Below are 13,153 nucleotides of genomic sequence, written 5' to 3'. Positions count from 1 at the left end.
AGGGTCTGTCTGCATTCTTCAGATCACAGAATCATCCAGAGCGCTGCGAGGGTCAGTCTTCATTCACCACGCCACAACATCACCCAGAGCGCAGCAAGGGCCTGCCTGCATTCACCAGTTCACAAAATCTCCCAGAGTGTTGCAAGGGCCTGTCTGCATTCACCACACCGCAACATCACCCAGAGCACAGCAAGGGCTGTCAGCATTCACCACGCCACACCATCACCCAGAGTGCTGCAAGGGCTGTCTCCATTCACCAGTTCACAAAATCACCCAGAGTGCTGCAACGGCTGTCTGCATTCACCAGGCCACAACATCACCCAGAGCGCAGCAAGGGCTGTCTGCATTCACCAGTTCACAAAATCACACAGAGTGCTGCAAGGGCCTGTCTGCATTCACCAAATCACAACATCGACCAGAGCGATGTGAGGGTCTGTCTGCATTCACCAGTTCACAGCATCAGCCAGCTAGCGGCGAGGACCTGTCGGCATTCACCAGGCCACGACAACGCACAAAGCATTCCAAGGGCCTATCTGCATTTACCAGATCACAACATCAACCTGACCGATGCGAGCGCCTGTCTGCATTCATAAGGCCTCAGCCTCGCCCAGAGCGCTGCTAGCTCCTGCATTCACCAGATCACAACATCACCCAGAGAGCGGCGAGTGTTTCAGAACATAAGAACATAAGAAATAGGAGCAGGAGTAGGCCAATCGGCCCCTCGAACCTGCTCCGCCATTCAATAAGATCATGGCTGATCTGATCCTAACCGCCAATCTACTATCACACAACCATCTCCTGAATCTAACAGAATTAGACACATGAAATAGGAGCAGGATCAGGCTACACGGCCCCTGGGCCCGCTCCGCTACACAAAGGGCCATGTCCGATCTGAACCTAGACTTATGTCCAAATTCCTGCCCGTTCCCCGTAATCCTTAATTCCCTGTACTTCTAGGAAAATGTCTATTTCTGTTTTAAATTTATTTAATGATGTAGCTTCTACAGCTTTTTGGGCCAGCATATTCCATGGGCCTACCACCCTCTGAGTGAAGTAGTTCCTCCTCATCTCCGTTTTGAAAGAGCAGCCCCTTATTCTAAGAGTATGCCCCCTAGTTCTAGTTTCACCCACCTTCGGGAACATCCTCCCCGCATCCACCCGATACAAACCCTTCACAATCTTATATGTTTCAATAAGATCGCCTCTCATTCTTCTGAACTCCAATGAGTAGAGTCTCAATCTACTCAACCTCTCCTCATATGTCCATCCCCTCATCCCCGGGATTAACCGACTGAACCTTCTTTGTACTGACTCGAGATGTCTTTTCTTAAGTATGGACATCAAAACTGTATGCAGTATTCCAGGTGCTGTCTCACCAATACCTTGTACAACTGAAGCAATACCTCCCTATTTTTATAATCTGTCCCCCTAACAATGAAAGCCAACATTCCATTGGCCTTCTATATCACTTCCTGCACCTGCATACCAACCTTTAGAGTTTTGTGCACCAGGACCCCGAACTCCCTTTGTACTTCAGTACTTTCAAGTTTCTTGCCATTAAGATAATAAATTGTTCTACGATTTTTCCTGCCAAAGTGCATAACCTCACACTTTCCAGTATTGTATTCTCTCTGCATAATCTCTGCCCACTTACTTAGCCTATCTATGTCCGCTTGCAGGTTTTTTTTATCCTCCTCACTCACTGCTTTCCCTCCCATCTTAGTATCATCTGCAAACGTTGATATGTTACACTCGGTCCCCTCCTCCAAATCGTTAATATAGATTGTAAAGAGTTGGGGACCCAGCACTGACCCCTGCGGAACACCACTAGTTACTGATTGCCAGCCTGAGAATGAACCATTTATCCCAATTTTCTGCCTTCTGTTAGATAGCCAATCCTCTATCCATGCCAGAATATTACCCCCAATCCCTTGGTATTTTATCTTAACCAATAATCTTTTGTGTGGCACCTTGTCAAATGCCTTTTGGAAGTCTAAATACACTACGTGCACTGGTTCCCCTTTATCCACCCTATATGTTACTTCCTCAAAGAACACCAGCAAATTTGTCAAACATGACTTCCCCTTCATAAAACCATGCTGACTTTGTCCTATTAAATTATAATTATCCAAATGTCCTGTTACTGTCTCCTTAATAATGGACTCCAAATTTTACCTACCACAGATGTTAGGCTAACCGATCTATAGTTTCCAGCCTTCTGTCTACTGCCTTTTTTAAATAAGGGTGTTATATTAGCAGTTTTCCAGTGTGCCGGGACCTTTGCTGAATCCAGGGAGTTTTGGAAAATTATTACCAATGCATTCCACAATCCCTACCGCCACTTCACTCAAGACCCTAGGATGTAAGCCATCAGGTTCAGGTGATTTATACGCCTCGAGTCCCATTATTTTACCAAGTACCACTTCCATAGTAATTTTGATCGTGTTTAGCTCCTCCCCCCCTATAGCCCCCTGTTTGTCCAGTGTTGGGATATTCTTAGTATCCTCGACTGTAAAGACTTATACAAAATATTAATTCAGTGTTTTGGCCATCTCCATATTTCCCACCATTAATTTCCCGATCTCATCTTCTAAGGGACCAACATTTACTTTAGCCACCCTTTTTCTTTTTATGTAACTATAAAAACTCGTACTATCTGTTTTTATATTGTTTGCTAATTTACTTTCATAATCTATCTTCCCTTTCTTAATCAATCTTTTTGTTATTTTTTGCTGTCTTTTAAAGTTTTCCCAATCCTGTATACTCCCACTAGATTTGGCTACCTTATATGCCCTTGTTTTTAATCGAATAATGACCTTAATTTCTTTACTTAGCCACGGATGGCTGTCTTTTCTTTTACATCCTTTTCTTCTCAGTGGAATATATATTTTTTGGAAGTTGTAAACTAACTCCTTAAATGTACATCACTGATCATGTATCGTCTTACCCTTTAATCTATTTTCCCAAACCACTCTACTCAATTCCACTCTCATACCTTCATAGTTTCCTTTATTCAAGCTTAGCACGCTTGTTTGAGATCCAACCTTCTCACCCTCTAATTGAATATGGAATTCAACCATGTTATGGTCACTCATTCCAAGGGGATCCTTTACTAGGACATTTTAATTAATCCTGTCTCGTTACACAGGACCAGGTCTAAGGTTGCTTTCCCGCTGGTCGGTTCAGTTACATACTGCTCAAGTAACCCATCCCTAATACACTCAATGAACTCATCCTCAAGTCAGCCCTGCCCAATTTGATTTGTCCAATGAATATGATAGTTAAAATCCCCCATCATTTTAAATGTTCCCCTATTACAAGCCTCAACTATTTCCTGATTGATACTCCGTCCAATAGAGTTGCAACTGTTTGGAGGCCTATAGACTACGCCCACTAGCGTTTTTTTCCCCTTATTATTCCTCACCTCCACCCAAACTGTTTCATTATCCTGATCTTTTGACGCAATATCATTTCTCTGCATTACAGTGATTCCTTCCTTTATTAACATAGCCTGCTTTCAACATGTCACAACATCTCCCAGAGCGCTGCGAGGGCCTGTCTGCATTCAACAGGTCACAAAATCCCCCAGAGCGCTGTGAAGGTCTTCCTGCATTTACACGGTCAGAACGTCACCCAGACCGCTGAGAGAATCTGTTTCCATTTACGAGGTCACTACATCATCCAGAGCGCTGCGAGGGCATGCCCGCATTCCCCAGATCCTAACATCACCCAGAGCGCTGCGAGGAACTGTCTGCATTTACCAGACCACAAAAACAGCCAGAGCACTGCAAGGCTCTGTCTGCTTTCACCAGGTCAGAACTTCACCCAGATTGCCGCAAGAGCCTCTCTGCATTCACAAGCTCACAGCATCACCCATCCTGCTGCACGGTCCCGTCTGCATGTTCCAGGTCACAACATCACCCAGAGTGCTGCAGGGCCTGTCTCCATTCACCAGGTCAGAGCATCAACCAAACCGCTGCGAGGGCCTGTCTGCATTCATGAGGTCACAACATCCCCCATAGCGGTGCGAGGGCCTGTCTGCATTCATCAGATCACAGAATCATCCAGAGCGCAGCGAGGGCGTGTCTGCATTCACCAAGTCACAACATTACCCAGGGCGCTGCGAGGGCCTGTCTGCATTGATCAAGCCACAGCATCACTCGGATGGCAGCAAGGGCCTGTCTGCATTCACCATTTCACAAAATCACCCAGAATGCTGCAAGGGACTGTCTGCATTCACCAGGCACATCATCACCCCGAGCGCAGCAAGTGTCTATTTGCATTCACCTGTTTACAAAATCATCCAAAGTGCTGAAAGGGCCTGTCTGCATTCACCAGTTCACAACATCGACCAGAGCACTGTGATGGTCTGTTTGCATTCACCAGTACACAGCATCTGCCAGAATGCAGCGAGGGCCTGTCGGCATTCACCAGTCCACGACAACACACAAAGCACTGCGAGGGCCTGTCTGCATTTAGCAGTTCACAACATCACTCAGAGCGCTGCGTGAGCCTGTCTGCATTTACCAGATCACAACATCAACCCGAGCGCTGTGAGGGCCTGTCTGCATTCATAAGGCCTCAGCCTCCCCCAGAGCGGTGCTAGCTCTCCATGCACCAGATCACAACATCACACAGAGAGCGGCGAGTGCCTGTCTGCATTCTCCAGTTCACAACACCACACAGAGCACGGCGAGAGGCCGACTGCATTCATCAAGCCACAACATCTCCCAGAGCGCTGCGAGGGCCTGTCTGCATCAACCAGACTAAAACGTCACACAGAGCTCTGCGAGGGCCTGTCAGCTTTCACCAGATCACAGCATCACCCAGAGCGCTGCGAGGGCCTGTCGGGCGTTCCCGAGATCACAACATCAAACGGAGTACTGCGAGGGCCTGTCTGCATTCAGCAGTCCTCAAAACCGCCCAGAGCGCTGCTAGCTCCTGCATTCACTAGGTCACAAATCACACAGAGCGCTGTGAGGGCCTTCCTGCATGCACACATCCACAACATCACCCAGAGTGCAGCGAAGAACTGGCTGCATTCACAAGTCCACAATATTACCCAGAGGGCGGCGAGGGCCTGTCTAGATTCAGCAGAACACAGAATCACTTGGAGCGCTGCGAGAGCCTGTCTGCATTCAGCAGGTCAAAACATCACTTAGAGCGTTGCGAGGGCCTGTCTGCATTCAGCAGATCACAACATCACCCAGAGAACTGTGAAGACCTGTCTGCATTCAGCAGGTCATAACATCACCCAGAGCGCTGCGAGTGCCTGTCTGCATTCATCAGTTCACTAAATCACCCAGAACGCTGTGAGGACCTGTCTGCATTCACCAGGCCCCAAAAAACCCAGAGCGCTGCAAGGGCGTGTCTGCATTCACCAGGTCAGTATTTCACCCAGATTGCTGTGACGTCCTATCTGCATGCAGCAGGTCACACCGTCACGCAGAGCGCTGCAGGCACCTGTCTACATTCACCAAGTCAGAACATCAACCAGACCGCTGCGAGGGCCTGTCTGCATTCAACAGGTCAGAATATCAACCAGACCGCTGCGAGGGCCAGAACATCAGCGAGACCGCTGCGAGGGCCTGTCTGCATCCAACATGTTAAAACATCGCCCCGAGCGCAGCAAGAGCCTGTCTGCATTGACCAGCTCAATAAAACACCCAGAGCGCTGCAAGGGCCTGTTTGCATTCACCAGGCCATAACATCACCAGAGCACTGCGAGGGCCTGTCTGCATTCAACAGATCACAACATCACCCAGAGAGCTGTGAAAACCTGTCTGCATTCAGCAGGTCAAAACATCACCCAGAGCGCTGCGAGAGCCTGTCTGCATTAATCAGTTCACTACATCAACCAGAGCGCGGCGAGGGCCTGTCTGCTTTCACCAGGCCAGAAAATCACCCAGAGCGCTGCGAGAGCCTGTCTGCATTCAGCAGGTCAAAACATCACCCAGAGCACGGGGGCGGCCTGTTTGCATTCACCAGGCCACGACACCACACAGACCGCTGCGAGGGCGAGTCTGCATTAATCAAACCACAACATCGCCAACAGCGCTGCGACGAATCGTCTTCATTCAGCAGATCACGGACTACATCTGCAGTAATTAACTTTATAGGTGTGACCATCTCCTGAAACATAGAGTCCAGGAACTTCTCCCCCTCCCTGATGTGTTGCAGTGCCTGAAGACTGGTCTCAAGCTCCATAACATGGAACTTGAGTTCCTCTTGCAGCAACCACTTGTCGCAGATGTAATCACCGTGAGCCTCAATGGGGCTCCCACATCTCGCAACAGTAACACATCACCTGCTCCATTCTATATAATTAATTAAATTTCTTATTATTAGTTATGAAGACCCTGCCCGGATATATATGATAATATCACACCACTATTCAATAGGACTTACCAACTTAAAGGTATAAAAGAGAAGAGAAGGAAGAAAATGAACCAAACAGCTGATCACCAAACTCCTCCTTGAATACTTTCTGTGGGGCCTGTTTGGTTGACTCGTCTCGCTGCTCTGCCTCTGCAGTGCTGTCTAAGCCTGGGAGTGGGGAAAAAAACAGAGCAAAAAACACACCCTCACCTCCCACTTATCCGAACTCTCCCACTTAGCAAAACTCCAGCAGCACTCAATGCACAAAGCACTCCGTGCACCGCACTAGCCCCCCCCCCTTTTATACCCGGATTCTACTTCCGGTTTAAACTGCCCAAGAGTTTAAAAACCCTTAAAAATTAAACTTACTTCAAATAATTGACTTCTTAACACACTAAAATTCACAAAATAGACTTAAATGACACCAGTTCACAAAATCACCCAGAATGCTGCAAGGGCCTTTCTGCATTCAACAGGCACAATATCACACCGAGTGCAGCAAGGGCCGGTCTGCATTCAACAGTTCACAAAATCTCCCAGAGTGCTGCAAGGGCCTGTCTGCATTCAACACGCCAGAACATCACCCAGAGCGCTGCAAGGGCCTCTCTGCATTCACCACGCCACAGCATCGCCCAGAGCGCTGCAAGGGCCTGTCTGCATTCACCACGCCACAACATCACCCAGAGCGCAGCAAGGGCTGTCTGCATTCACCACATCACACCATCTTCCAGAGTGCTGCAAGGGCCTGTCTTCATTCACCAAATCACAACATCGACCAGAGCGCTGTGAGGGTCTGTCTGCATTTAGCAGTTCACAGCATCAGCCAGAACGCGGCGAGGGCCTATCGGCATTCACCAGGCCACGACAATGCACAAAGCGCTGTGAGGGCCTGTCTGCATTTACCAGATCACAAGATCAACCAGAGCGCTGCGATGGCCTGTCTGCATTCATAAGGCCTCAGCCTCACCCAGAACGCTGCTACATCCTTTATTCATCAGATCACAACATCACCCAGAGAGCGGCGAGTGTTTGTCTGCATTCAACATGTCACAACATCTCCCAGAGCGCTGCGAGGGCCTGTCTGCATTCAACATGTCACAAAATCACCCAGAGCGCTACGAGGGTCTTCCTGCATTCACACGGTCAGAACATCAGTCAGACCGCTGAGAGAACCTGTTTCCATTGACGAGGTCACTACATCAACCAGAGCAATGCGAGGGCATGCCCGCATTTCCCAGATCCCAACAGCACCCAGAGCGCAGCGAGGAACTATTTGCATTTACCAGGCCACAAAAACACCCAGAGCACTGCAAGGCCCTGTCTGCATTCACCAGGTCAGAACTTCACCCAGATTGCCGCAAGGGCCCCTCTGCCTTCACAAGCTCACAGCATCACCCATCCTGCTGCGAGGTCCTGCCTGCATGTTCCAGGTCACAACATCACCCAGAGCACTGCAGGGCCTATCTGCATTCAACAGGTCAGAACATCAACCAGACTGCTGCGACGGACTGTCTTCATCCACGATGTTAAAACATCACCCGAGCAAGCATGAGCCTGTCTGCATTCACCAGATCAGATCATCACCCAGAGCGCTGCAAGGGCCGGTCTGCATTCAACCAGTCACAAAATCTCCCAGATCACTGCAAGAGGCTGTCTGCATTCACCAGTTCACAGCATCCCCCATAGCGGTGCGAGGGCCTGTCTGCATTCACCAAGTCACAACATTACCCAGGGCGCTGCGAGGGCCTGTCTGCATTCACCATTTCACAAAATCACCCAGAATGCTGCAACGGACTGTCTGCATTCATCAGGCACATTATCACCCCGAGCGCAGCAAGGGCATGTCTGCATTCACCAATTCATAAAATCACCCAGAGAGCTGCAAGGGCCTGCCTGCATTCAATCGTTAACAACATCGACCAGAGCACTGTGAGGGTGTGTTTGCATTCACCAGTTCACAGCATCTACCAGAATGCGTCGAGGGCCTGTCGGCATTCACCAGGCCACGACAACATACAAAGCACTGCGAGGGCCTGTCTGCATTTACCAGATCACAACATCAACCCGAGCGCTGTGAGGGCCTATCTGCATTCATGAGGCCTCAGCCTCGCAGAGCGGTGCTTGCTCCTGCATGCACCAGATGACAACACCACACAGAGCACGGTGAGAGGCCGACTGCATTCATCAAGCCACAACATCTCCCAGAGCGCTGCGAGGTCCTGTCTGCATTCAGCATGTCACAACATCACCCACAGCGCTGAGAGGGCCTGTCTGCATCCACCAGGTTAAAACGTCACACGGAGCTCTGCGAGGGCCTGTCAGCTTTCACCAGATCACAGCATCACCCAGAGCACTGTGAGGTCCTGTCGAGCGTTCCCGAGATCACAACATCAACCGGAGCACTGCGAGGGCTTGTCTGCATTCAGCAGTCCTCAAAACCGCACAGAGCGCTGCTAGCTCCTGCATTTACCAGGTCACAAATCACACAGAGCGCTGTGAGTGCCTGTCTGCATTCACACGTCCACAACATCAACCAGAGTGCAGCGAAGGCCTGGCTGCATTCACAAGTCCACAACATCACCCAGTGGTCGGCGAGAGCCTGTCTGCATTCAGCAGAACACAGCATCACCCAGAGCGCTGCGAGAGCATGTCTGCATTCACCAGTCCACTACATCAACCAGAGCGCTGCGAGAGCCTGTCTCCTTTCACCAGGCCAGAAAATCTCCCAGAGCGCTGCGAGGGCCTGTCCGCATTCCCCAGATCACAAAATCACAGAGAGCGCTGCGAGGACCTGTCTGCATTCACGAGGCCCCAAAACAACCAGAGCGCTCCAATGGCGTGTCTGCATTCACCAGATCAGAACTTCACCCAGATTGCTGCGAGGTCCTGTCTGCATGTAGAAGGTCATACCGTCACCCAGAGCGCTGCAGGCACCTGTCTACATTCACCAAGTCAGAACATCAACCAGACAGCTGCGAGAGCTGTCTGCATCCAACATGTTAAAACATCACCCCGAGCGCAGCAAGAGCCTATCTGCATTGACCAGTTCAATAAAACACCCAGAGCGCTGCACGGGCCTGTTTGCAATCACCAGGCCATAACATCACCAGAGCGCTGCGAGGGCCGGTCTGCATTCACCAAATCACAGCATCACCCAGAGAGCTGCGAAGACCTGTCTGCATTCAGCAGGTCAAAACATCAACCAGAGTGAGGCGAGAGCCTGTCTGCTTTCTCCAGGCCAGAAAATCACCCAGAGCGCTGCGAGAGCCTGTCTGCATTCAGCAGGTCACAACATCATTCATAGCGCGGCAGGGGCCTGTCTGCATTCACCAGGCCACGTCATCACACAGAGCGCTGCGAGGGCAAGTCTGCATTCAGCAGACAACAGAATAACCCAGAGCACTGCAGCGGATTGTTTGCATTCACCAGGCCACAACATCACCCAGAGCGCTGCGAAGGTCTGTCTGCATTCACCAGGTCACAACATCACCCAGAGCGCTGTGAGGGCCAGTCCGTATTCCCCAGATCAAAAAATCAGCCAGAGCGCTGCGAGGACATGTCTGCATTCACCAGGCCCCAAAACAACCAGAGCGCTGCAAGGGCGTGTCTGCATTCACCAGGTGCGAACTTCACCCAGATTGCTGTGAGGTCCTGTCTGCATGTAGCAGTTCACACCGTCACCAAGAGCGCTGCAGGCACCTGTCTACATTCACCAAGTCAGAACATCAACCAGACCGCTGCGACGGCCTGTCTGCATTCAACAGGTCAGAACATCAACCAGACCGCTGCGCGGGCCTGTCGGCATCCAACAGGTTAAAACATCACCCCGAGCGCAGCAAGAGCCTGTCTGCATTGACCAGTTCAATAAAACACCCAGAGCGCTGCAAGGGCCTGTTTGCATTCACCAGGCCATAACATCACCAGAGCGCTGCGAGGGCCAGTCTGCATTCAGCCGGTCACAGCATCACTCAGATCGCTGCGAGGGCCTGTCTGCATTCACCAGATCACAGCATCAACCAGACCGCTGTGAGGGCCTGTCTGCATTCAGCAGGCCGCACCAACGCCTACAGCACTGCTAGCTCCAGCATTTACCAGGTCACAACATCAGCCATAGCGCTGCGAGGGCCTGTCTGCACTCATCAGGTCACAGAATCATCCAGGGCGCTGCAAGGGTCCGTCTGCATTCAGCAAGTCACAACATCACCTAGGCCGCTGCGAGGATCTGTCTGCATTCACCACGCCAAAACATCACCCAGAGCGCAGCAAGGGCCTGTTTGCATTCAGCAGTTCACAAAATCACCCAGAATGCTGCAAGGGCCTTTCAACATTCAACAGGCACAAAATCACACCGAGCGCAGCAAGGGCCGGTCTGCATTCACCAGTTCACAAAATCTCCCAGAGTGCTGCAAGGGCCTGTTTGCATTCACCACGCCACAACATCATCCAGAGCGCTGCAAGGGCCTGTCTGCATTCACCACGCAACAACATCACCCAGAGCGCAGCAAGGGCTGTCTGCACTCACTACGCCACAACATTACCCAGAGCGCTGCAAGGCCCTGTCTGCATTCACCACGCCACAACATCACCCAGAGCGCAGCAAGGGCTGTCTGCATTCACCACGTCACACCATCACACAGAGGCCTAGAAATTCAGTATAGCCACGTTTGGGGCGGTAAAGTCGGGCGGGCGCTAAAGTTTGCGCCCACCGGAAAGTGGAGGCCACTTCGCCGATATTCAGCAGCTTTGGCCAAGGAGTTTGCTCGAGCGCTAAAACTGGCGTTGCGCCCCTAACTTTAGGTGCTAATGTGGCGGTGCAGACTGATACCGCCGAGGCCGGGCGCAGTGCAGGTGCGGTCATGTTTTGATTGACAGCAGGCACCCTGGCGCCGGCCAGCTCTCAAAGGGGGAAGGGTCGACTTGGTCTGCTGCCACGCCCTGGATACTGCAGCCCTCCAGCTAGGCCTAAACACTGCTGCTGGAGAGAAATAGCGCCAGCAAGGATGCAGAGGGCCCGTGAGCGAGCGCAGCGCTTCTCTGCCCATGATTTGAAGGTGCTGCTTAGGGGTTTGGGGAAGAGAAGAGATATCTTGTGCCCGGACAGTGGTAAGAAGGCTCCCAAGAGGCTGTACAGGAGATCCTGGAGGGAAATCGCCCAGATGGTCACAGCCAACAGCGATGTCCCCAGGACTGGTGACCAATGCCGGAAAAAAATTAACGACCTCACTCGGTTGGTCAGGGTGAGTACCCTTTCCATTGTCCTCCTCATCCTTGCATGTGCACCTCACATTATGGGCAAAGGGACCTCAAAGGCCTAATGGCCAGCCCTCCTCCAGCAACTATGGCACTGGCATGAACATCAATAGCACTTTCTGCACTTTACACACTGGCCAAGCTATTCGACCTTGGGAGGCAGTGCACACAACAACAGGGCACCACACTGGCCAAGCTATTCCACCATGGGAGGCAGTGCACACAGCAACAGGGCACCACACTGGCCAAGCTATTCCACCATGGGAGGCAGTGCACACAACAACAGGGCACCACACTGGCCAAGCTATTCCACCATGGGAGACAGTGCACACAACAACAGAGCACCACACAGTACTTAGAGGCCGTCCTTTCTCTTGCAGGCCAAGCTGGCCCAGAATCTGAAGAGCTGGACTGTCACCGGGGGAGGCCGTGCCCAGTTCCAGGAGCTCAGTGACCTGGAGGAGCGCGTGGGTCAACTCATGGGTGCCCGGTTGATTGGCCCCGTTGCAATTGGAGATGCCGACCCTGTGCTGGGCCCCAATGGTAAGGACATGAGCGTTTGGACCTCTCTCGTTCCCCTTGCGCTTCAGATCTACATCTTTTGCCACCGTCCGACCAATGCGCATAATGCCACCACTCATGCCTCCATCGCTGACGCCCTGTCCTCACTCTAAAGCTACTCTTGTGCCTTCCTGCTTTCAGCTGGTGAGGAGGAGGTCCCTGAGGCTGCGAGTGTCAGTCCCTCAGAAGAGGAGGACGACGAGGAGCAAGAGGAAGGCGGCACATCGGGGGAACCTCATCCACGCCAGGGGATGTCAATGGAGGGGACACGTCTTGCCTGGAGGAGAGCCAGGGGGAAGTGTTGCAGGGTGGTGTAGCTCCTGTGCCCAGTGGCGTCCAGCCACGCGGGAAGGGTCGGGCAGCACGGCTGCCTTCTCCCCAGAGGGGGGAAGTGTTGAAGGGGAGTGTAGCTCCTGTGCCCAGTGGCATCCTGCCACGCGTGAAGGGTCGGCCAGCTCGGCGGCATTCTCCCCAGAGGGGGGAAGTGTTGCAGGGGAGTGCAGTTGCTGGGCCCAGTGGCGTCCAGCCACGCGGGAAGGGTCGGGCAGCTCGGCGGCCTTCTCCCCAGAGGGAGAGTCCGGCCTCCAGTCCGGAGACGGTCCTCGCCCAGGAGGTGCGCCTCCTTGATCAAATGTCCGTGGACTCGGATCGTCGGCACACCGAGTTCATGGGGGTTGTGGGGCGGTTGCCTGAGACCATTGAGTCCCTGGCTCATAGTGTGGCCGATTTCGGGGCCTCACAAGCCAGGGGTTTAGAAGAACTCGCGGCAGCACAGGCCAGGGGTCACGAACAATTCGGGGCAGCACAGGCCAGGGGTCACGAAGAATTCAGGGCATCACAGGACGTGAGTCGGGCCGATTTCAGGGCAGCACAGGCAGCGAGTGCAGAGTTGATGAGTGATGCCGTGCAGTCACTGGCTGTTCTGATGCGGGTGCAGACCAGGGCAGTACGGGCACTCACTGCT

The sequence above is a fragment of the Somniosus microcephalus genome, unplaced genomic scaffold (genome assembly GCF_052327205.1).
Source record: "Somniosus microcephalus isolate GS21.2 unplaced genomic scaffold, FLI_Smic_1.0 unresolved_chr5, whole genome shotgun sequence".
Taxonomy (NCBI): domain Eukaryota; kingdom Metazoa; phylum Chordata; class Chondrichthyes; order Squaliformes; family Somniosidae; genus Somniosus; species Somniosus microcephalus.
The sequence above is the reverse complement of the archived record's forward strand: the minus strand, read 5'-3'. Positions refer to the sequence as shown.